The sequence below is a fragment of the Perognathus longimembris genome, chromosome 21 (assembly GCF_023159225.1).
Source record: "Perognathus longimembris pacificus isolate PPM17 chromosome 21, ASM2315922v1, whole genome shotgun sequence".
NCBI classification, from domain to species: Eukaryota; Metazoa; Chordata; class Mammalia; order Rodentia; family Heteromyidae; genus Perognathus; species Perognathus longimembris.
Window position 1 is genome coordinate 28,226,122 of NC_063181.1, and position 24,540 is coordinate 28,250,661.

At 37.3% G+C, this 24,540-nt stretch overlaps 1 protein-coding gene across 16 annotated transcripts in view; it reads left to right on the top strand.

Moving 5' to 3' along the window:
- The first annotated feature begins 15,386 nt into the window (after positions 1–15,386).
- The window catches only part of Sorbs2 (sorbin and SH3 domain containing 2), a 204,050-nt gene continuing 194,896 nt past the window's right edge, over positions 15,387–24,540 (top strand). For 15 of the 16 annotated variants that reach the window (XM_048330678.1, XM_048330683.1, XM_048330687.1 and 12 more), the window contains exon 1: positions 15,763–15,910. The gene's annotated coding sequence lies outside the window, so the exon portion shown is untranslated. The other variant, XM_048330679.1, reaches the window with a different exon arrangement.

A 24,540-nucleotide genomic window follows, 5' to 3' on the forward strand; every position in this document is an offset into this window, starting at 1 on the left:
TGAAATCTAAAAGGCCCTAGGGAATGAAAAGTTCAGAGTAGCTCCAATATTAAGGAAATACCTAAAGGGCAGGCTTAAAGTTTCAGTAAGCAAATCAAACACACACACACACACACACACACACACACACACACCAGCAGCAGCAGCAGCAGCAACAACAGCACAAAAGAACCTAAAGCTTCTCCAGTACACTGACCAGTTACTGGGAACACAAGCTACTACTTGAAAAAGAATAGGCACAGGTTCAGCCAAGTCACCAAGACCCACCTTAAAGAGATCCCTAACTGCCCCAGGGAGGTTGTTTGTTTTTGGGTTCAGAAAGCTCAATTTGATAAGAAAAGAATTTGAGCTGAATGGTGAGAAAGGTAAATAATTAACTAGGTAATTTCAGCAAACAGCTGCTGGCTAAGGTCTCCAAGTTTTACCTCCAAACAGAAGTTGTCAAACCACTAGTATCCATCAGGAGACATTCATCTGTATCCATTGTTGTCAGATTTTACTTTCACCTAAGAAGCCAGCCAGTCTCTTTTTAGTGTGGGACCACGTTGTACCTCAGAGATCAAAAGGAGACCTTTGCTAGCACACCAAATACAATGCTCCCATTGCTTCAGTGTTGATGGTGTTTGTTCACCTGCTGCCTCCCATAACTACTTTCTGTTTGTGATTAAGCAAAATCATTTTTTATCACCCCATAGCACCACATGTGTTCTGGATTTCCTGCTTTTATGTGGAAATCCTACAGATTCCTTCATTGGGAAACTCCCACTAGCTCAATGGCACACTTTATTAACTATTGCTCAAGAAAATCTATAATGCATTTTCATTGTGCCACACATGGGTTAATATCAATCACTAGGAATAAAGGAATTTTTAAAAAGCTATATGAAGAAGCAAAAACAGTACTGTGTGTGCATGTGTGTGTGTGTGTGTGTGTGTGTATGTGGAAATGGAATCTGAACTCACACTTGTTAGAATGGCATTCTACTACTTGAGATACACCTCCAACCCTGTTTTTGTTGGTTATTTAGGAAATGGAATCTAGTGAACTTTTCTGTCCACAATTGTCCTTGAATCAAAATCCTTCAGACTTTAGCCTCCTGAGTAGTTAGGACTACAGGTATGAACTACCATTGCCTAGCTGAAAAATATACAATATAACTTGGAAAAATTGCCAGTATAAGTGCATAATCAAATAATATGCAATTTTGTGCCTCTTAAAATTATATCTTGCACAGACATTGGAACACTTGGAAAATTATAGTGGAAAATCACTTTGAATTAAAAGGTAGAGGGTGAAGGAATGTTAATTACACATCCCATGCGCTTCTTCAGTCCAGTTTAGAAACATCATTTCAAGTGAAGATTTAAATCTGAACATTGAGTTGTTTTGATCTGTCTTTATACTGCTCAAAAAGTTGGGTGAGAAAATTAACAACCATGGATCATATGGAGCAAATGACTGGAGGTAATAATTAATGAAAAATACCTTATAACAATCTTTATGAATAATTTTTTCATTGCTATTTTATTCCAGTGAGTTTAGAATAGGTGTTCACAATTTATAAATAAAGAGTCTGTGACAGAAATTGAGAGCAAAGCTTAAAGAAAAAAATGTTCCTTTATCTTTTGGTAAGTGGGATGTTCAATCTGCTTCATTTAATTCTTGTAAGTAATATTTTGGTTTATGTGCTTGGCTGTGTAGTGGGTGTGTGCAGAGAAAGGAATACAAATTCCTTTCTCTTTCTCTATCATTCTCTTCTTTTTTCCCTAAATTTTTATGTTATTCGGTCCAATATTTTATTTAGTTTATATATGTGTTTGTTTCTGTAGGAATGAAAAAATCCTTAAAGGGTGAGTATCAACCAAGATCTCAATAGTTAGAAGGAGAAAAATTGACCTTTACACTGAAATATGAGGTCTACACTAGTATTCAAAAACAGCCTGCTTCCTTAGTACAAGATTAGAGGAAACATGGGTTAAGACTAATGCTTGATTTGCCAACCGTATAACACCATTTACACATGGAGATTAGAGGCCACTATCTTAATACTAAACCATCCAGAGCAAGAAGGAAGAAAGTTGTCTCATTCTTCTTTACTTGGGTTAGAAAAAAAACTTGGAGTATATATCACATTTTCTAAAGGAAATTCAGATATTCACAGGATCAAAGCCAAATCTTTGTTTTGAAAGTATTACAAGTTCAAGGACAAGTTTTGGGAACTGGGCATGTTTCAAAACAAGGCACAGTTCAAAGCTCTGGGTTTTCTGTCTCTAAAAGGTACATCAATGGATACATGTGTTGCTCGTAGCACAGCAATAGGTCCAGAAGGGGAGGGAGGATACAGGAGTGGAGGAGAAGGGAGGAAGAGGATAGAGAACAAGGGAGAGGGAGAGGCCCATAGGGAGAGAGGATTCTACTTACATATGAAGAAATCCCTGACAGCAAAATAAGCTGGAAGAGAATACGATACCTCTTTACCACTGGACTTGGTCCATCTAGTGGGGCTGGATGAACAGTATTGTACAAGAAATTCAGTCATGAAGGTAGCATTTACATCAACTGACCTTTAAAATCCTGTTCCCTCTTGAGAATCTATCATAATGATTGAGATGGAAGCTGTGGACGTGAGCTACTGATAGGGAATTGTTATACAAGGCCTGCTTCTTAGGAATTATATTTTGCCATGATTGATTGGTAGGTCATAGTTTCATGCCTTCCCAAGATGTTTTTGAGTTCAACTATTACCTGGTGCCAATAATCATGAGGATTCTTTCTTTCTATGTTATGTTATCGAAAAGAAATTAAATGGACATTATGTTCTTTCAAACTTATTGAAGCCTATCCCAAGGCCCAGATGATGCTGATGGCAATTTCCATGATTATTCTACCATCTCACCTTTCCCTTTCTAGACCACTGTGTTAACACCCCAGGCTCCACGAGGCTGCTTTTAGTAAATCCTGTCCTGTTTCCCTATTTTACCTGATAATTTTACTCATATTCATAATCATAATTTATTCATAATCATAATAGCTAACAGTTTGGAATTAATTCTTTCCATAAATTCATTCACAGTAAGTTATTTATTTTTAATTATTTTTTATTGTCAAGGCAAAGTACAGAGGGGTTACAGTTACATAATTAGTTAATCAAGAAATGTATTCACCGGACTGGGGATATGGCCTAGTGGCGAGAGAGCTTGCCTTGTATACATGAGGCCCTGGGTTCGATTCCCCAGCACCACATATACAAAAAACGGCCAGAAGTGGCGCTGTGGCTCAAGTGGCAGAATGCTAGCCTTGAGCAAAAAGGAAGCCAGGGACAGTCCTCAGGCCCTGAGTCCAAGACCCAGGACTGGCAAAAAAAAAAAAAAAAAAAAAAAGAAATGTACTCACTACTTCTGATATCACAGTAAATTATTTTGATAAGAATTATTTCTTCCCATAAATTCATTTTGCAAGATTATATGAGTAGCTGTGTTGTTCAAAAAGTATGATGGCTTATACATGAGCAATCTCCAGAACAAAGAAAAAATGAATATCTAAAAAAGAAGGCTTGAAGCCAGGCACCAGTGGTTTCACATTTGTAATCCCAGCTACTCTGGAGTCTGAGATCTAAGGATTGCAGTTCAAAGCCAGCCCAAGCAGAAAAGTTCCTGTGAGCCTCTTATCTCCAACTAACCACTCAAAAACCAGGAGTGGTGCTATGGTTCAAGTGATAAAGCACTAGCCTTGAGCACAAAGAGGCTCAGGGACAGTGCCCAGGCACTGAGTTCAAGCCCCACAACTGACCGACCAAAAGAAAATAGAAAGCTTGAAAATGATTTCTGTGGCCTGCTGGGCTGTACTTCTGGATTTGTGTTTGTGATAGATCAGTGCAACCTGAAGAACAGGTATTCACAGTCAGTGAGTACACACATTTCAGCCAGATAAGTGCTCTTAATGAGCCATTGTAGAAAAAAAAACTTGCCACCAAGTTCTCCCTACAAAGAAAACCTTGAGAGAAAATCTCTGTAGTTCTACAGAGCACATGAACAGTAAAAAATATTTTTATACTTTATCCACATTGATGTAGCAAAATGAATTTGAAAGAATTCTGTGTCCACATCTGATGATATATCTGATTAAAATGCAGCTGCCTAGAATATTGCTTCCCTAGAATATTGCTTCCCACTTAGATTTTCTTTGAATGCACTTCTTGTTTGGTTTGTTGGTCTGGGGACTTTCAAGGATTGCAGGCCAGCTTGTTTAACCACAGACAGACTTTGTTGTGGTGACCTAAGCTATTTGACTTTGTGAAGAATTAGGTGAAGATATTCTGTGGCAGAGAGAGGAACTTGAACAAACCAGGCTGGTTGTGGCAATTGAGAGGAAATCAAAATGGTTCTTCATTTCTTCACAATGGATTTGGGTTCAGCATGAAGAAGAACTAGAAGCAAACTGGTTCATTCACCTTAGAAGCAACTTAGCAGTTTGAGTTTCAAGAGATGGTTGTTGCTAATAAGAAATCCAAGTTGTAATGATGCTTTCTCCCATGTGTTAGGAAGGCAAAGGTGTGACATGATTCTTCACCCAACTTAAGGATCACAGCTGACAGTTTTATAAGAAAAATAAAGTAATTGGAGAAAAGACCACAGACTTATTTAACCCAAGTTTTATGTGACATAGGAGCCTTCAAGAAAAGATTCACAAACCCAGGGAAAAAAACACTATATTGATATGTACATTCAGTGAGAAATATGCAGGCATACAGACATGTGATTGACAAGAAATGATGTGACATAATGGCATGGACTATGGGAGAACCCAACAAGGCAGAGATTATTCATGGCCTCCTTGTGCAATGCTGTCTCCTCCTGGTAAGGGACTTCTGCAGAATGAGGGTCTTCTAGGGAGAGGGGAAAAGAGAGATCATGACTCTAGCTTGATCCGGTGTATTACATTGTAAAGAGATTTTTCTAGTGTCTCTGGCTCTGCCTCAGGGAAGAATTCAGGTTCTAAAGCTTTTCTGTGCTCCTTCAGTTCAAAGCACATATAGTGCCACATGCCAATTGTAGCCTATCACATCTGAGTACCAGCAGTCCCATGTATATTACCTCATAGCAATGATAAATGATAAATATCTTTCTTCTAAATTATAGAAACTGTACTAAGTATAACTGCAATGATTTATCTTTGGTAAGGGGGAAAAAAAAAACAAAAGAACTTGGAAAACATCATCACTTTATGGTTAACTTTCAGCAATGTGATCCAAACAGAATGAACAGGAATGAATTGGAAATGTACTTAAATAAGAAACTTAGGGTAGTACGAAGACTGTGCAATTCTTTAACCTTGAAAGTCATAATTTTGTAAGCCTAATTTCTTACCTGTCAAATAAGCATAATTACTCCTTGGAAGATTTTCTATAAAAAACAAATTCAATATTTATAAAACTTGTAGCCTACCTGGCACATGCTCATTTGCTAAATAAATTACACTGACTTATTTATTACACTAGGCTTTGGAATGATGTATAATATATTTTTTACAAAGCAGAACAAAATGATCAAAAGCTTTTTTTCTTAAGATGTTATAACCCCAAGATATAAGGCTTTTGGAAGCTATAAGAATTTCTTTGGAATTCTGAGATAAATTAAATCTGCTAAAAGAACATGGCCCACAACCAGAGGATGGTGGAAGGTCTTAGAGAGTCTGAATTGGGAAGCAATATCTGCATGAGGAATGACAACGAAATCTCACATGCTTCAGAAAGTGCTGGCTGCAGACAGTTCCACAACCCACTGATCTCAGAAACTATGCCCAAGCACTGGTGGGCTGTTTGCTCCGCGCGTGTGTGTGTGTGTGCGCACGCGCACACACACACACATAGTATTGGAAATTTGGATCAGAAGATATTCCTTTGGAAGAGTCCTCTTTTTTATTTCGAAAATTCCACAGTCAAAAAAAAAAAAAAACCAACAAAAAACCCTTAGTACAGTCAACCTATTGGATATTTTGCTTCTAATTGCAGTTCCTTTAGCCTTATGGTGATAGAACAGTAAGGGTTCCCCTTACCCATACAATTGAGAAAGAGAACAGTATTAGATAAATCGAATTTGGTGCTTGCACCAGAGCCCTGGAACTGCTTTTCCTAAATTCCATTTGGTTAAGCCGTGCACGACTTAGTTTTTGTGGAATTAACTGGAAAATAGCAAACAGCTTTTTCCTTAAAAAGCTTTTTTAAAAAGATAGATTGCTGCACATTATGACTATTATGAGCTAAGTTCTATTCACACAAATAAAGGACATACGGCAGTCCTACCCTCTAGAAATTGTGGAGTGGCCTGATTTAGAAATAGTCTTTACAGAGGTGATGATTGAATGAAGTCCCATTTGGCTGAATCCAGTAATTTATATCCTTAAAGGAAAGAGACATTTGGACACAGGCAGACACAGCAGAGATGTTTCTGGAAGGTAGTGGTAGAGATTGGAGTTACCCTGTCACAATGCAAGGACACTTGGGGGTTTGATTAGAGCAACCAGGTCTTAGATAGAGAAGTCCCCACCATCCTCAGAAAGAGGATGTATAGGATGGCCTATGTATACCTCAGTGTCAGACTTTCAAACTTTGGAACCCCAGGATAAACTTTCTGTTGCTTAAGCTACCTAGCCATGGTGCTTTGTTTCTGGCCCTAGGAAAGAACCACAATAAATGTAATCATTGTGGTACTAAAGCTTTCCAAATGCTGAGGCACACAGTGGCACTCTGAGGAAAGGTGGCAGTTCTCAGGGTCTCCTGACCTCTTTCGTTGTAGAGACCTTTGTGAAAGCTCTTCTTAGAACATGCTCAGAAAAATATCATTTTACATATCTACTTTTATGCCCTGAACATCTCTCATGATGATGCATCATAATCTACTTAATTAAGAACCAGCACCAAGATTCCTAAGTTACTCTTTGCAATGCTTTTCTAAGTCTCAAAAGAAAGTGCCATATTTCAAAGATGCTAAGATTTGCCCCATTTGCAATTCAACTTCCCAGAAAACAAAATGTATCTCAAGGAAATCACAGTCATGCCAAACTGGTCATGAGTTTTCTTAAAGAAAACTCACCAAATGAGACAGAAGCAAGGCACTAGCAGAAATGCTTCTGTGCTGACAGTTCTCCAATCTTTGAGGATCTTGTAATAGTCTAGAACATCAATAAGAATATAGAAACTTAGGTTTATTAACACGGAGTACAGACTGGACCTCTATTTTGTTCATTTGTTCTTTTTTTTAGCCTCTTATATATATTTTTATTATTATTATCAAACTGAATTACAGAGAGGTTACAGTTTCATACATTAGGCATTGTATACATTTCGTGTACTGTTTGTTACCTCGTTCCTCATTCCTCCCTCCCCCCTCCCTCTTTCCCTCCCCCCCATGAGTTGTTCAGTTCATTTACACCAAACAGTTTTGCAAGTATTGCTTTTGTAGTTGTTTGTCTATTGTTACCCTGTGTCTCTTGATTTTGGTATTCCCTTCCAATTTCCTAGTTCTAATACCAGTATACCCGGTTTCCATTATACTCAGATAAGATACAGAGAAAGTGTAGGTACAACCACAGGAAGGTGATACAAGAAGATCATCAATAATAGAGGCTACAATTATATATGGCACATTGAAAGTAGTTACAACAATTGTTTCCATAACATGGAGTTCATTTCACTTAGTATTATCTTATGTGTTCGTAAGGGTATAGCTATTGGGCTCCTGTGATCCTCTGTGACTTGCCTAAACCTGTGCTAATTATTCCCTATAAGGGAGACCATAGAGTCCATGTTTCTTTGGGTCTGGCTCACTTCACTTAGTATAACTTTTTCCAGGTCCTTCCATTTCCTTAAAAATGGGGCAATGTCATTCTTTCTGATAGAGGCATAACATTCCATTGTGTATGTGTGCCACATTTTCCTGATCCATTCTTCTACTGAGGGGCATCTGGGTTGGTGGTTACAATACATATTAAATTTTGAAAAGCAGAAGATAGAAAATATTGTTTGGAGAGATTCATAAATCCAAGAATCTTCAAATAAAAGTCATTTACAAGGGTTGAAACCCATGCGTGATCTACCCCTTGGATCATCTTAGCATGTAATTCATGTTTTTCTCTTGTGTATAGAGAAAAGGACAAAGAAATTTAACCAAAACACATATGAAAGAGCTCTCCTAACAAATAGTCATAAAGATTTCAATGTACAAAAGAACATTGCATTATAATTCCATTGGCAACCTCCTTTCTGTCTTTAAGAGGACATAAATATCGGTATATCTTATAATTTATGGGTGCTTCATTTTTTTGGGAACCTCTCTTGGCATCTGATAGAGAAGATGTTCAGCAGATGTCTGATAATAATGAAGAGTAATAAAAAATAACTAGAACACAGAATATAAAGCCCCATAAGTGGCTCTATTAAAATATATTGCTGAAGTGAATGTGTCCTAAAGCTACCTTTTGAAACTACAAATATGGTTGCATCTTCATTCTTTCCTAAAGTCTGTAGAAATGAAGTTGGGCACAATAATGCACATCTGATGCCAGCTATTCAGCTCTAAGCCAACCCCAGACAGAAGAGTCTATAGGGCATCATTCCAAAATAACCAACAAAAAGCAGGAGAATGTCCTAGTAGGACACCAACAAAGCAAGAAAGCCCAGTGCCAATGGCTCATGCCTGTAATCCTAACTACTAAGGAGACTGAGATCTGAGGAACATGGTTCAAAGCCAGCCCACGTAGGAAAGTCCGTGAGATTCTTCTCTCCAATAAACAACTCAAAAAATGCTGGAAGTGACAATGAAGCTCAAGTGGTAGAACGGTAGCCTTGAGAACAATAGCATCCTGCCAACATTGACATACATCGTTCCCCAACCCACTCCTTCCCTCATTTGTCTTTTAATTTTGTAGGTTGTACAATGAATTTTTGACTGTATTCTCTCCCTCTTCTCCTCTTCATTCATCTACTTCTTTCTCCTCAGCCCCACCCCACCCCTGCCAAATACCCACTACTTAGTGTTTATTTTGTTCAACTTTGACTTTACCTTTTGAACAAATTAACACTATTCGAGTTCTCTCTTGAATCTATCGTATTTTAGTTAATATTTCACTTGCGTATCACCCAGTGTATTTACTTACATGTTTATAAGCTAAATCTAGCTTCCACATATAAAGGAAAACATGCATCCTTTGTCACTCAGGGCCTCGCTTACTTCACATAATATTTTCCAGGTCTTTCAGTGGTTTTTTACAAATGGTATAAAATCATTCTTTGTAATGGATGAGTAAAATTCCATTATGTATATATACCACATGTTTTTTTTTACAGGCTTAACCTCCTAAAGTAATATTCTGGTCCAATAATCTGCCAGAGAACAGAACTGACTTTCTCTAATGATGCACTCTGTCACTAGTAGGCCTTTCATTGAGTATCTACACTATTTCAAGGTGGTTTTCAATTTTTTTCTCTTCAGACTAGGTATTCTGCAGTGCCTGCCATGTTGTAAATCACTCTTGTCACTGTAATGAATGGCTCCCTCTGAGTATTTGTGCAGGAAGTGTTTCTGAAGGGTGGAATGGGACCTGCCTTGTTTTCCTTTCTCTAGGTCTTGCGTCCTTGGCTGCTGAGGGCTTTGCCGTGGTATTTGCTCCTTCAGCTCCAGTAAATGCTGCCAAGTTTCACCTGTACCCTGTAGCTTGCTTCAGTGGCTTGGGTGAAACCAACTGCATTTGTTTTAAATGCTTCTTGCCAAGCTTTGTTTGCTGAAACCCATGGGCCTCATTACTAATTCAACACTGCAGTGATGGCAGAAGCCAGAGCCTTTTCTGTGTAACCAGGTATGATGGCATATTGCCCACAAGTCCCTGGGACTCATTGTTTCCACATGACACTGTGTTAAGTGGAAAAGGTCACGGAAGCTACACCCTGTTAATTTGGTCAGAGTGCCTCCTTCTCTGAGAGACTGATAGCAGCTAGCCTTCTCTTCTCAGGTCACTTTTCAAGCTTATCATTACAAGGCATAAACCATAATCAGATTCCTTGAGGGCAGGGACAGCCTTTGCGATGTGGCTTCCAGAATTTCTCAGCCTTATGCATTCATGCACATTGACAGTGCCTCTTCTGTAGCTGGGCATGGCAAGGCATAGTAAGGTTGTGGGTACATTCCCAGGGCTGGCGGTGGGTGGGTGGATGGCTTAATTGTGGGTTAGATTTTGTTGTTGTTGATGGGATAATACCACAATTTTCCCCCAAGCTGGTACTGACACATATAAATACATAGCTTAAGACAAAGTAGTCCTTTAACCTACTGCAATAATAGACATTAGCAAGGTAAGAAGTTGATATACCTGAAATATTTAAATCAATATTGCTATTATTGGCCAGTCAAAAGCAGGCTGTCCAGCCTAGACCACATGTTAACCCTTCTTCCTATTCCTCTTTCCACCTATCTTTATTTCTCTAAATCTAAAATTGATACAGAATATTCAAAGGTTCTTATAACTCCTAACGTAATTCTGTAGAACACATATATTGTAGTTTACAGAGTTTATATCAGTTATTTCTAAATTTTGTTTTTTTATTGTTATAAAGGTGATGTACAGAGGAGAATGACAGTTCCATAGTGTGTGTATGTGTATGTGTGTGTGTGTGTGTGTGTGTGTATTTAACAACAGTTTTATACTCCTAATATTTACATGCTCATCATTTGGCCCATAGTAAGTTATGGTTTTATTCACCTGTCATCTTTCATTTTCCAGTTTTAATTTATTCCACAAGTGGATTTCATAAGGCCTTTACTTGTCTGGGCTTATTTGGGTTCTGGGTATGTTTGATAGATATCAATGAAGATCAGACTTTCTGAGAGGATGAAAAGGCAAATGATTAACAGCTGATAGGTCTATCAGCTTTTGAATGTAAATTTCTGGGTGGCTAGAACTTTATTTTTTTTTTTTTTTTTAAAATGTGTCTCTTTTATTATTTTATCCTCAGCCTCTGTGTGGCTAGAACTTTAAAAATCAATGTATTTTGTTTCTATGAGACCTTCCAATCTTCTACTTCATCTTGCTCATTAGTAATTAAACACATCATTGCAGCATATTATCCATACTGTGGTAAAAAAAAAAAGAAAAGAAATATGAAAGATTTTGGAACAATCTTTGGCCAAATCTATTTGTTTTTAAGAATTAGAAACTTTAAGCTCCATAAAAAGTCTATACTACTCCATTTAAACACATTATGCTCAAATTTTATTCACTATATTAATAACCTGGCCTTGGAGGCTCTTGAAGTATTAATGAAGAACATATTGATTTAAGCAACATGGATCTTGTTTTTTTACAGCAATAGAGAAATCACAGGGAAAAAGATTCCAACTTGGTAACCTGAAGACAAATGGCTTTAGATCGGATACCAAGAATCCATGAATGTAGATAAGGAGTGAACTTTTAAAATAGTGAAAAATTTCCAGCAATCTCTACTAAAATAGTCTCAAGAACAACAGGGTTGTTTAATTATGGACCAAAAAGGTTTGGTCCATAATTGATCCATTTCTTTGCTTTCACCTTTGATAAATTTTAATCTCCACTAAGCAAGCCTAACTTCAAAGATATACCTTTTCTAAATACTATACTTTATTATTTTTTTCACTCAAAAAACATCTTATCTAGAAGATAAAAAAAGCAAAGTTATAGAAAAGCAAAACAGTAGAGTAGTATTAAATAATTAAAAAAAACTGGAAAAGTCCTTCATCTAAGATTTACCATGAGTTACTAGTTGCACATTTGTCCTTTCCTTCAATGGCAGCAAAATGTAGAGGTGATATTTAAATAAGTATATATCAGCAGATTTGTGTATGTGATATAATTTAGTTCTTACAATGATTGATAGAGTCTATTATTAGAGTGTTACACTTAAATTTTCTTCTAAAATATTACATTCATTTTAGAAAATCTTATTGAGGTGTGTTAGTACATGCTTTCATACTGAAAATAATTTCCAAATGGATATTTTTATCAACATTCTTTATTTTTATTTCATGATAAGAACCAAAACAATGATGAATTATTGGGCTTCTATTCTATCTCAATGGATGTATCACTACCTTTCAATCATCTAAGAAGGTATTTAGTATTTACACACATGATAATTTTAAAATACTTTCTATGACCATTTTACTTAAAATTCCACATTGAGACAATGTTCCAAGAGAAAAAACAGGCAGAAAACTATGACTAGGAAATTAACAGAATAGGCATCCCCAAAGACCACACACAAACACACAAAAGAGATGTTCAATTTTATCAGTAGAGACAACAACAACAAAAGCAAACTATTCCTTTGTGGCCATTTTAGTGATAAAAGTTAAAAACTGGGTAATGCCAAGTATTTCTGGCATGGCTGACTGATCCAAGACTAGACAGTACAGGTATATAAAGGTGCTGACTCTGAAAGTTGAGCTGGAAGCAAACATATTTGTCTCCTGAAAGTCTGTATTTAGGAATCTGCTTAAATGAACACTTTCAGAAGAGGAGCAGTCAGCGACTTGAGGTGAAGTTGGTGGAGAGCCAGAGCCACACTGAGGGTCCCTGGGCCACAGAACCATAGGAAAAAGGATTGCAGAAGGTGAAGAGCAGAGGGCACAATGGGGCCCACTTGCTGGATGAAGCTCCACACAACTGCTCTCTGCATGAGGGACATCAGCATTGCTGCATTCAATCAACTGCTAATCAAAACTAGTCAAAAGCAAAAAATACACCTGTGCCAGATGTGTCCCAGATTCTTTTCTTATCATTATTCTCTAAAGAGTCCAATTTAACATTTACATCTAATTTACATTGAATTAGGTAGCATAAGACACATCAAAAGGTGATTGAAAGTACACAGAAAGAGACAAATGCTTCCTGGTTTGCTAAAAGGGACTTGAGTACTTGAGGATTAACGCATCCTGGGTGTATGTCCGGGTAAGGGGTATCCTGGAACCAATCTCCTGGGGTAACCTAGACACAACTGTTTGATGATAAATACAGATATCAAGAGGGATAACTTGGGGTCACAGAGAGGAATCGGATTAATTTCCATTCTCACTAGCTTTCCAGTTCTTTGTCCTGTGCTGCTTAAAAACTTTTCAGTTCTACCTTCAGAGGAGGACTTGAGAGTGTACTGGATTCAGAAGTTATAAAACAAAAGGAAAAAGGCCTTTGGCAATCCAAAGGAATATGCCTTCAACAAATCTTCTATCTAAGCCAATCAATCAATGATGCTTGTAGAATAAGGTTTTCAGATATACAATGAAAAAATTTTTAAAGCTATCACACACAAAGAACTTGGCATGTTTCTTGCGCAAACATTTAATCAAAATCATTTCAGTTTTTTTCCTGAAGCAGTAATGTCAACTAATATAAGCAATATTAGAGAAAAAAAAAAGCAAGTTAAAACACTGACATCATCCTATCCAGACATTTAGTAACTATTGATAAAGAAAGGTATCATGGTGCATGCCTCTAGTTCCAGCTCCTCATGAGCCCAGGGTAGGAGGATCATATGACTCCAGAGGTTTGGGCAACACAGAAGTTTCTGTCTCAAAATAAACAGGAACTAAGAATATTCCAGTCGTGGAGGACATTGAAACAATTGGCTTGCAGGCAGTTGACAGAGGGTTGAGGAGTCAGGTATCAAATGAAAGCAGCTAGTAAATGAATGGGGCATGACAACTACTGTAATGGTAAACATAGCTTAGAGTAGCAGGGGCCACAGCAAACTCCACCCTGGAGTGCCACAGTGAGCAAAGTGTCCAAACATACAATACGAGACAGTTTGGAATTGAATTGAAAGGTGCTACCTCCAAGAAGGAAGGAAACATTCTGCAAAGGAAGCAGTAGTCTGAAGCTCACTTCTGAACTTTGAAAAGCAAAGGGTAGACTAGACAGGGGCCCCTTTGGGAAGGGCAAACTCAGTGACTCACAGAAGGGCAACTTCTGTGAGTAAGGGCAAGCAGGCTAAAGACCATAAAAAATGTGAGGATCCACTTTTCAGCAACAGATACACTGATAGCAAGCTGGCTGAGACCTATCAAATATGAGGACAGGAAAGGGAGTTGAATCCCCCAAATTTACAGCTAAGGATTCCTATGCGTGCCAGGCCCTGGTGGCTCATGCCTGAGGTTTATCTTAGCTACTCAGGAAACTGAGATCTGAGGATCACAATCCAAGGACAGTCTAAAAGACGCCTACCCCCAATTAACCAGCAAAATACTGGAAATAGAGGTATGGTTCAATGGCTTAAGCTCACCAACTGTGAGCAGAAAAGCCCAAGAAGAACATGAAGACCTGAGTTCAAGTCCCAGTACAAGCACAAACAAACACTAACTCAAAGGATTTCTACACATACTAAGGTTAGGGAATTAACACCAGAAGTAGGAATGTTACCTTGGTTACAAAAACACAGTACTTACAAAATATAAATCAATGACTGTTAGCAAAGAAAACATGTATATTTACAAGTCCAAAGTTTCAATACACTGTTTCAAAAAGATTCCTAGACACAAAATAAATGGGATAATGGTTTGGAACTATCTCAACTAGAATATTGCTAGTGACAGTGTCTAAGGAGAAGAAAGAGCTGAGGGGTTTACAGAAGTTTTAAGAAGACAAAGGACTTTTAATTTGGTTTTTAGTTTTTTAGGTACTTTTTAAACACAAAATAAATGAGTTAAAGAATCATTTTCTGTGGCAGGAACAGGAGGACTTTAAAAATCTTTTTAAATTTGTGTGATATTAAAATGAGATAAACATGTTCTCCAAATAGATATTTTAAAAATCATATTAAAATACCACATTTGATTCATTTATTGCTTGGTAACAATCCCTAGGGCTTTGTTTTGGTGAGTTGCTAGACTATCCCTTAAAAATCAAAAGGCACACTCCCCCATTTTCCAATTTCCGTGGAGCTTCTTCTGTGACTAGAGGTAGAGCCTGTTTGATGAGGCTTACAATTACTGTCTCTCCTGTGATTTGCATATTATTAACCTGATAGACACTAATGTGGGTTCACTTCCTAGATTTCACGTGTCATTGGCTCCTATAACAAAAGTTCTTCAGGAAAAAGGGGGGGGGGGGAAATCAGAGCACATGCATTTATGGGTGAGACATTGAGAGAGATAACAGAAGCTACCCTCCTCAAAAGAAAAATTAAAATGATGAGTTGGATGAAAAGAAATGAACAAGCTGTGTCACAGGCTGCACTTGATCAGCCATGCTTGCGGTCTAAATCTGTCTGTTGGTTGTTGCTATGGCTACGAAAAGCCAGTGGAACCCAATGAGCTGTCTGCAACAGAGCTGAGAGGACCAGCCATTTTACTTATGGAAAACAGTGTGGCATATTTCTGCTGAGCTTTGCCCTGGGTGAAGCATTTTTTTAAAAAAAAATCTATTCAGAGTAGCGAGAAGCAATGGGTATGTGAGCATACAATTATTACAGCCACGCATGCCTGCAAGCGGCCCTTTCAACAAGCTGCTGCAATTAGCTGATTGGAGAACGTGGAATGCGGGGTGATAATGCTGTATCAGGCAGCAGAAAAGGGTTTTGTCTGGGGAAGGCAAGCCTTCCTTCCCTGCAGTATCATCTCAGCTGTTCCCTAGCTGCTGCTTCTGAAAGCCAGTGATACAGAAGGAGGGTGTTGCCCTCTGCTAATAGAGGTCTTGTGTGTGGCTGTGGCCCTGGAGCGGCAGGTCTGAAAGAGCAGGTGTGTGCTGGGATGGGCGTTGGGCTGGAAAGCGGGAGGACGCTCCCGGGTTTACCTGCTTCCTGTTAGAGCAGATTGCTTCTCCAGAGCATCTGTTTGCACGCTGAGGCCGAAGCACAGAAGGGGTCCCGGGCATCTCATTGGATTGACAGAGGTAAGCTTTTTTTATTTCCTTTTCCTTTTCAAAAGCACAGCCTGAGAAAACTTGGAGCAAAACTTAACCTGAAAAGATATAGATTGTTGATATGACCTGAGTTAACCCAGCAAGCACACACACACACACACACACACACACACACACACACACACAAATGTGAAAGTCATCGAGTCAGTTAAATGAATTTAGGCTCTAGAAAATATCTGAGAAAGAAAGAAAGAAAGAAAACACCGTTGATATGCCATGGAGCTTAAAATGAGTATTTAGTGTTTTCACCAACAATGATAGCTTGCCGTTCTGAATAGGCTTCATAGCCCACAACCTTTCTGCTCTACAAACAATGGATTCTTTTAGGACCTGCACTTTGACACATAAGAGAACTAGGCAGAAAGGCCAGCCGCACCGTGTTAACTGTGAGACATTTCTTTTTAGGCTCTTCCAACACCTAGGTACACCTTTAAATGAAGGAATCCTGTCCCCTGTGTAGGTCACAAGTCGCTAGTGGGTTTGGAGCTTGCTTATTCTGGACTAAGGAGCTCCGTGTGCTGTTGGATTTAGTTCGGGGCAGCTTTATAGCAAACAGTGCAGGTATTGGAAGTTGCTCACACCTCCTTTCTGAGTACCACATGCCCGGCTATCCCAGAGTACAACACCTCCATTGTGCTCCCAGGCTCAGAATCCAGGGAAAGAAAGGAAGTCAAGCTCAAACACAGCCATCATATGTAATGGTAAAACTTCCTTTATTGCGCCATTTTTCTTACAAGCAGATAGATTTCATAAACCCAGAACACCACACACCTCACACACACGCACCCAATGCTTACAGGGAATGTTTGTTGTCGGTTGCTGCATATGATAGCACAAAGTTTGAATTGCACTACCAATTGCCCCTCAGTGAGTATTTCCTTGATTTATGTCTCTCCAGAACAAAGTTGTTATCTTTTCCAGCCACATTATCAAGTTTTCCATAAGTCAATTCTATTGTTGGTTGACCAGAAAAAGGCCAGGTTGTTCAAAACGCTATGAAAAATATTTAATGAAAAATACTGGGCTGAAATTTTTCAATAAAATCTCTGTCAACTAAAGGCAGACTTTACTTTGAAACTTAAAATAACATTACCAAGATCAAGCTGAGAAATAAATTTTTATTTGCTACCTCTCCCTTCCCCCCAAATGGGTCAAATGAGGAGACTCCTTAGCATTTTAAGCATAATGTTTTCATTGACATGTATGTGCTTAATCACCTGTTTCATAGCTGTGGATTTAACAGGCATATCTGCAGAGAATTTATATAGGAGAATTCATTCAAAACTTTTTTCCTATTATCAATATCCAAGTGATAAAGATGCAGGCTGAGCTTCTCACCACAGAGTATCCGGTGCAAATCCTTAATAAGGGCAAGCGGCAACATGGCTAGGTGAATTGCTTTGATCTATGGGGGATGCCATTGTACTTCACTTACATTTAACTTTCCAAGAAAATCTAGACTTAGCTTCAAATCAAATTCTCTGAATAAAATATCAACCAAGTATAGAATTCTATTGGAGCAGAATGAAGGGTAGAAAAATTCTTACCGATTTCATCCCCTTTCGTGAGTCCAAAGAAATCTTTAGAATGAATACCATGAAAAGACCCAGGGCAAGAAAAGGATTCTAATTTCTTCTATGGAACATTTAGAAGAACAAGATGTAGCAATCCCCAAGTCACGCCTGATTGCTGTTGCCTTTGGAACAGCACTATGAGATGTTAAGCTCACCGGAAGACTGTCATACAAACTTTATACACACTCTATTTTCTTTCATTACTAACCTTTTAGGTGATAGCTCTGGAAGATGAGCATTCTAAGTCCATGTCTGCACAGCACATCTGCACACTTCATTCAACACCCTGGAGTGCCAAATTCAGGGACAGGTCTCATGTTTCAGGACTTTGCACCTGGGTTTTCTTCTACTTGGGAACTTTTATTTTCTGTTACTTCTAGATTCTCTTGCTGGCAGAATTACATATTTTGTGAAATTTAAGACACCTTCTTATCCAATGTTGCTAAGTTCAATACCTTCCATACAGACTTTTCCTTTAAATCTCCATGAGCAATGCCAGCCAGCTACTCTGCATGCATCCTTCAAACACCAGCTAGGATGTCTCTCCAGACTGCACCTTGCCACCATCAGCAACTTCAGAGTTTCAGATCTCTGGTTCTGTCTACTTCACCATACTGCATTTACCTCTACTCACAGATTCCCACACGTTTCTTGATGTCTGATTCTAAAGTACTGTGTTCAGGGTCCAGAACCTGGTGTTCAGACATTGTCCACCTAAACTTGGATTTTGTTATTTGTTACCTATTATAAATACAAAGTTGACCTCAAAACAAATGTCCTCATACTAGTTTGTCTATTTTTTTTAAAATAAGAGATATAAAAATTGTTTCTAAAAACAGTAAAGAGGTTTTAACTTTTCTAATGTGAAAATATGCCTTCTGGATGATAATTTCATAAAAGCTATGAAAGAATGTTCTATATGAAATCAATTTTCTGAGAAAAAAATTTAAAACATGTAAGTTCTAACAAAATAACTTGTAAGTTTTAATACAGAGGTAATGCTATTTTCTTTTTAGCTATACAAAATTTTAAAGGGGGAATATATATAATTGCTATTTTGAATTTGCTATAATACTAAGCTGTTGCAACTATTTTTTAATTGATTAGTAACAGATTATAATGTAATATGCTTATGCAATTGTTTAGCATACTAAAGTCAGAAAACAATGAATTATCCTGAGCAAATAGTTGAAATCAAGTCAATACTAGCAGCACTGCTTTTAATTTTCCTAAACAACCCTGGAAGTTTACTGGTAATCTCTATCTAAGTATTTTCTACAACTTAAATTCATGGATAAGAAAGGCATACCACTCTTGATATCGTTTTGGCTATATAAATTCCATCCTTTCTTAATATTAGGTGGTATGATTGCTTTTTAAGTTCTCTAATTTTAAATAACCTTTCTTCTGGAAAAAAAAATGCTACAATGTTGTCATAAAAAATAACAATGTAAGACATTATCAAGAAAACTAATAACAACAGATGTTGGCGGGGATGTGGCCAAAAAGAAACCCTACTACACTGTTTACATTGGGAGTGTAAACTAGTTCAACTACTCTGGAAAGCAGTGTAGAGGTTCCTCAAAAGGCTAAACATAGAGGCTCCCCTATGACCTAGCAACCCTGCTTTAGGGCATTTACCCAAAGGATTATAAGCAAGACCACACCAAAGCTACCATCACAGCTATGTTCATCATAGTACAATTTGCCATCCCTAAAATATGGAACCAACTCAGATGCCCCTCAGTAGATGAATGGATCAAAAAATGTGGTACATATACACAATGGATGTTTCCATCAGAAAGAATGACATTGGCCCATTCATAAGGAAATGGAAAGACTTGAAAAAATAATATTAAGTGAAATGAGCCAGACCTAAAGAAACATAGACTCTATGGTTTCTCTCATTGGTAATTATTAGTACATGTCTAGAATAGTCCTAGAAGAAGATCACAATAGCTCAATAGCTAATATATATGAACACATAAGATGATACTAAGGGAAATGAACTCCAAGTTATGAAAATAAATGGTTATCATTGTTGATGTTATTTTTAACATACTATGTAAAATTATACATTTTTCTTGTGTCTTTCTTCCCCATGTTTTTACCCCTGATTTTGTTACCCTGGGTATTGTATATACATTTATCAGAACTGGGGAAGGGAAAGGGAACATCAAAATGGAGAGATGAAGGGTAAAAGGTGAACCAATGCAACAGCAATGCTTACAAGACAATATGCTGTAAACCAACTGTACAATTCAACAGAGGAGAAAATTGGGGAGAGGGAAGGTGGGAGAAAAATGAAGGAGGAGGTAATAAGTTTGATAAGAAATGACTCACTGCCTTACATGAGAAACAGCAACCCTTCTGAACATCACTTTGACAATAAATTAATTACTTAATTAAGAAAACAAGAATGTTGCAGGATGTGCATGCAAAGCCCCTCTTCTGTAGATAGCAGGTTGAAAGCAAAAGATGTATATGGTATTGTGTAAATTTTTGGCAAGTAAAGCAATGTAGATTAGGAACTTCAAAAATATTCAGATATTTAGGAAATTACTTAAATTTGTATTTCTAGATTGTTTTATATTCTAGTCCAATATTACATTTTCTTACAAAAATAAGATTAAAAGAGGCTCTTAATTCTCATGTTGTCCCTTAAAGATTTATTTTGGCTGACTTCCAGTCAATGTTATTGTATAGCATGACATAATTAAATGATAATTGAAGCTTACATCATAAATTGAAATTCATCTTAAAGGTTAGCCATATTCCATGAATTATCTCAAATCATATGTAGTAATTAGATTTGAGGATGTATGATTTCATAATACTCCTGGGTAATTTTCAGTATTTTGTATTTTAAGTGGTATTCGTAAGGTATAAAATGTATATGAATATGTTAGGTAGAATAATGAAATGAGTTGTACTTTTTTCAATAATTTTCTGAAAGTTTAAAGAAATGATTTAACTATAGATATACCTGCTGAATTATGAACTCACTGCTAAGCTTTTTTTAAAATTTTCAGTTGTGGGGCTTAAACTCTTGGCCTGGGCACTATCCCTGAGCTCTTCAGCTCAAGGCTAGAACTATACCACTTGAGTCACAGCACCACTTCTGGTTTTCTGGTCAATTGGAGATGAGAGTCTCACAGACTTTGCTGCCCTGGCTGGCTTTGAACCACGATCCTCAGAACTCAGCCTCCTGAGTAGCTAAGATTACAAGTGTGGGCCACCAGCACCTGGCTTTGCTAAGAATTATAGTGACAATTTCAAAGTATTTTTATATCATTTATTTAAAAGTTAAGATGTATATGTTTAGCAATATGAAATTCTTCCATAGCTATGAGTTCTAAATATTGGTGAATGACTCATTTCAGATTAAGTTCAGTTATGATATTAGTGGAATGAAAGACAGGGTATTAGCTAAGATAGGTTCTTATCTGAGCCTTAATAGCATAACATGTTTACACAGAACTGTAGCACATTTTTTCATCCTCAAAATAGAAATATACTAGTTCACTAAGTAGGAATTTGGGGCAAAAAAAAAAAGGCAGTGGTTTCTTTTTTCCTGTACAAGTCAAATATACAGAGGTCCAGCATTACTCCTCTTTAATTAATATAATTTTGTTGTTTTCATTAGAGTATTTACAGAGGACTTACAATTCCATAAGTCAGGTAATGAGAACAATTCTTCTTGGACAATGTCACCTTTACTTTGCTTTCCCTCAGTTTCCCCTTCATATACTGCCCACAAGTTGCATAGTGTAATTTTACATGTTTCAAAAGTATCTTTTGAGAAACCATTCAGAAACTTGAACTTTTTTTTTAGTTTAATCAAGAATCCACCCAAAGATAATATTCTCATCTCAACAAGCATCCTAGTAACATTCTCATATTTCCTAATTACTATTTTTTTTTTTGGCAGTCCTGAGCTTTGGACTCAGGGCTTGAGCACTGCCCTGGCTTCTTTTTGCTCAAGGCTAGCACTCTACCACTTGAGCCACAGTGCCACTTCTGGCCGTTTTCTATACATGTGGTGCTAGGGAATCGAACCCAGGGCTTCATGTGTACGAAGCAAGCACTCTTGCCACTAGGCCATATTCCCAGCCCTCTAATTACATTTTTAATCCATATTAAAATTTAAGAAAATTTAGTAAAGACGCTTCTGTGAAAATTTCAGTAATTTATTCTGTCACTTCATACTGTTACCTACGTTTTCAGTTTTTAGTATGCTTTTATCTACTGTAAGATATTCAGTTCTTCTACCTTTCCTTTGAGATATTTTGTCAATAGTTGGCATAGTATCAATAGTACTTTATTACAATGAATTATATCCTTTCCCTTGAGAAGTATATAGCTCTGTACAGTACTATAAAAAAACAAAAGTTTAAGAAACAAAAGCTGTTTGCTTCAAAAAGCTGAGCTAAGCTTTTGCTACATTATGAACCTGATTTCATACCAACCAGTGATGAAATAAAATTTTTCAGTTTTCTTTTTCTCATGACCTTTTTCTGGAATGTCTGAAGTTGAGGGCAGAGGCAACATAACTCCTCGCATATCTAGTCTCCTGCTCAACCTGGCATAGAATTATAAGTATTGTTTCTAAGGAATCCTACACACTACTATAAAATGTAAGCTTTAAACTAAGAGCTGCAATGAAACAAAACAGAGAATACATGAGTACAAGCAGGGACTGATAAGAAGAAAGATGACAATTTCTCAATACACAGCAAAAATCAAAACTGTATGAAACATTCTGACCTCATTGGTGAAACTGGATTTGCATAAGTCTTGATTGCATTCCCCTCTAAAAAATCTCTCTTCCTACTTCTAGCTGAGAACACCTGGCTTGTGGGGACAGGTGCTTTGCAGAGGGCACACCCCTGTTGGTTGAAACATGCTTAAACTTTTGACTGTATGGAGAATTGCCTTCTACCTATTGACAAGAATCGGCTATTTCTGCCTCACTGGGGCATTGTAGTACTGCATCTTCATACTTTATATCATTTGCCTATACTTCACACTCTTAGAAAACCAAAGTTTAAGACCCATACTTGGACACTTTAAAAGTGAGCTGGCTTTTTATAGCTAATCAAAGTGCCTTCACACCTACCCATTACAGTTCTCAGTGCTAAAGTTAACAGAAAGGAGATTAGATAACAATACCTCCAGCTTTTCCTGTGCGCCTCATTTACTGAAACAAGTACACTTAATCTGTTAGATGTATTGTTGCACCAGAGGGAGTACTAGGGAGATAAGCAATTTAAAAAAAACTTGCCTCTCACTATCTAGATCTGAACATTTATCTAGCATAGCATTTACTGGTGGTTCAGATAAAGAAGATCTTTTTTTTTTTTTTTATGGCTACACTGTCATTCTGCTAGAATGGGAATAGTTTCATGTGGTGTTAGGTACATAGAATACCAGTTTACCTCAGTTTAGGTAAATGGAAGACAGTAGTGAGAAAAAACAAAAGGTACAGGTTGCTTAGGCAGAATAAAAGCTACAGGAAAAAGTCAACTTGCTTTATTTAGAATGGCAGCTGAGATGTTGCAGGCATTCAGCAAACAAGTCAGCCTATTAAATATTCAGTCAGCATTTGTTGAATGAATGAATGAATGGCTCACAGCAATCAGATCATGCCCTGATATTGTGCTAAGGCTAACGCAGGATTAAAAAGTCGCTGTTTCTACCTACTTTTTTTTTTCTTTTTCATTTTTGGTGTTACAAAACAGACGAAAAGAAACAGGAATATTTTAGAAAATGCCATTTTTAAAAGCAAAATGTATTGTTTCTAAGAAACATTGTGTTTCAACAATTTCTTTACAAAGGAGTATTGCCAGAACCTTATGTAAAGCTGAAATGTGATTCCTAAACAACTGCTACCTTAACTGTCTTAGGACTTCTGGCTATAATCACACTGATAAAGAAATATGATCAACACTGAAGAATTTTTTTAAAGTCTCTCTAAATAAGCATGAGAAAGAAAGTTTACATATAGAGTCACAACATTTAAGAGCTTTATTCTTATGCTTTCGAGTATAAACAAAACAGAGCTCAACACAACAAAAGTGTCAGAGGTCCTAAGGGCAATCTTTTCAAGTTGAAAAACTTGTAAGAACTAGAAGAGTTTACAGGGATCAAAATGTCTGCTTTTGAGTAAACTCAGGAAAACAAAAGTATCAGTAATCCTGTGGACTCCAGAGGAAGAGATATATAAGAAGATATTGGGGAGGGGGGCTGGGAATGTGGCTTAGTAGTGGAGAGCATGCCTAGCATGCATAAGGGACTGGCTTCAATTCCTCTCTGTACTACATAAATAAAATAAATTATATAAAGAGAGAGAGGCAAAAAGTTTGTGAGACCTTATATCTCTCAACTATCATCATCATCATCATCATCATCATCATCTTGAATCTTTAACAAGTACTGAAACCAAAAGGAATGTCCATTTTTAATTTGTGCAAGATTTCTTTTTAACAGAGATGAATATCAGTTTAAAGTGTCCTGGTGAAATATATTCACCCTAAATATTGGAGATGATAATAGTGATTGAAATTCAAAGCTTTTGATATGAAATGATATTAAACATGATATAAAATAGTCTATCTGATAGAGTGAAGTACTGTCCCTAGGCTTTTTTGCTTAAGGCTAACTACCACTTGAGCCACATCTCCACTTCCTCTTGGTAGTTAATTGAAGATGAGACTCAAGGCATTTCCCGTCTAGACTGGCTTTAAACCTCAATCCCCAGATCTCAGCATCCTGAGTAGCTAGGTATCACAGGTATGAGTCACTGGTGCCTTACAAAGACAAGTGTTTCAAGCTTGCTTTCTTGGTGTCAATTTACTGTAACTTGGGGATGGACAGCCCATAATGTGGCTACGTTTTATAAATCTATTATGTTGCTGTGACTGACTCTCAAAGGTGCAAGGCAGTCAGATTTGGAGATAAACTGAGAAGCGGCAGGAGGTTTTCAAGGGTGCTCTTACGATGGTTTGAATGTCTCACAATGTACCC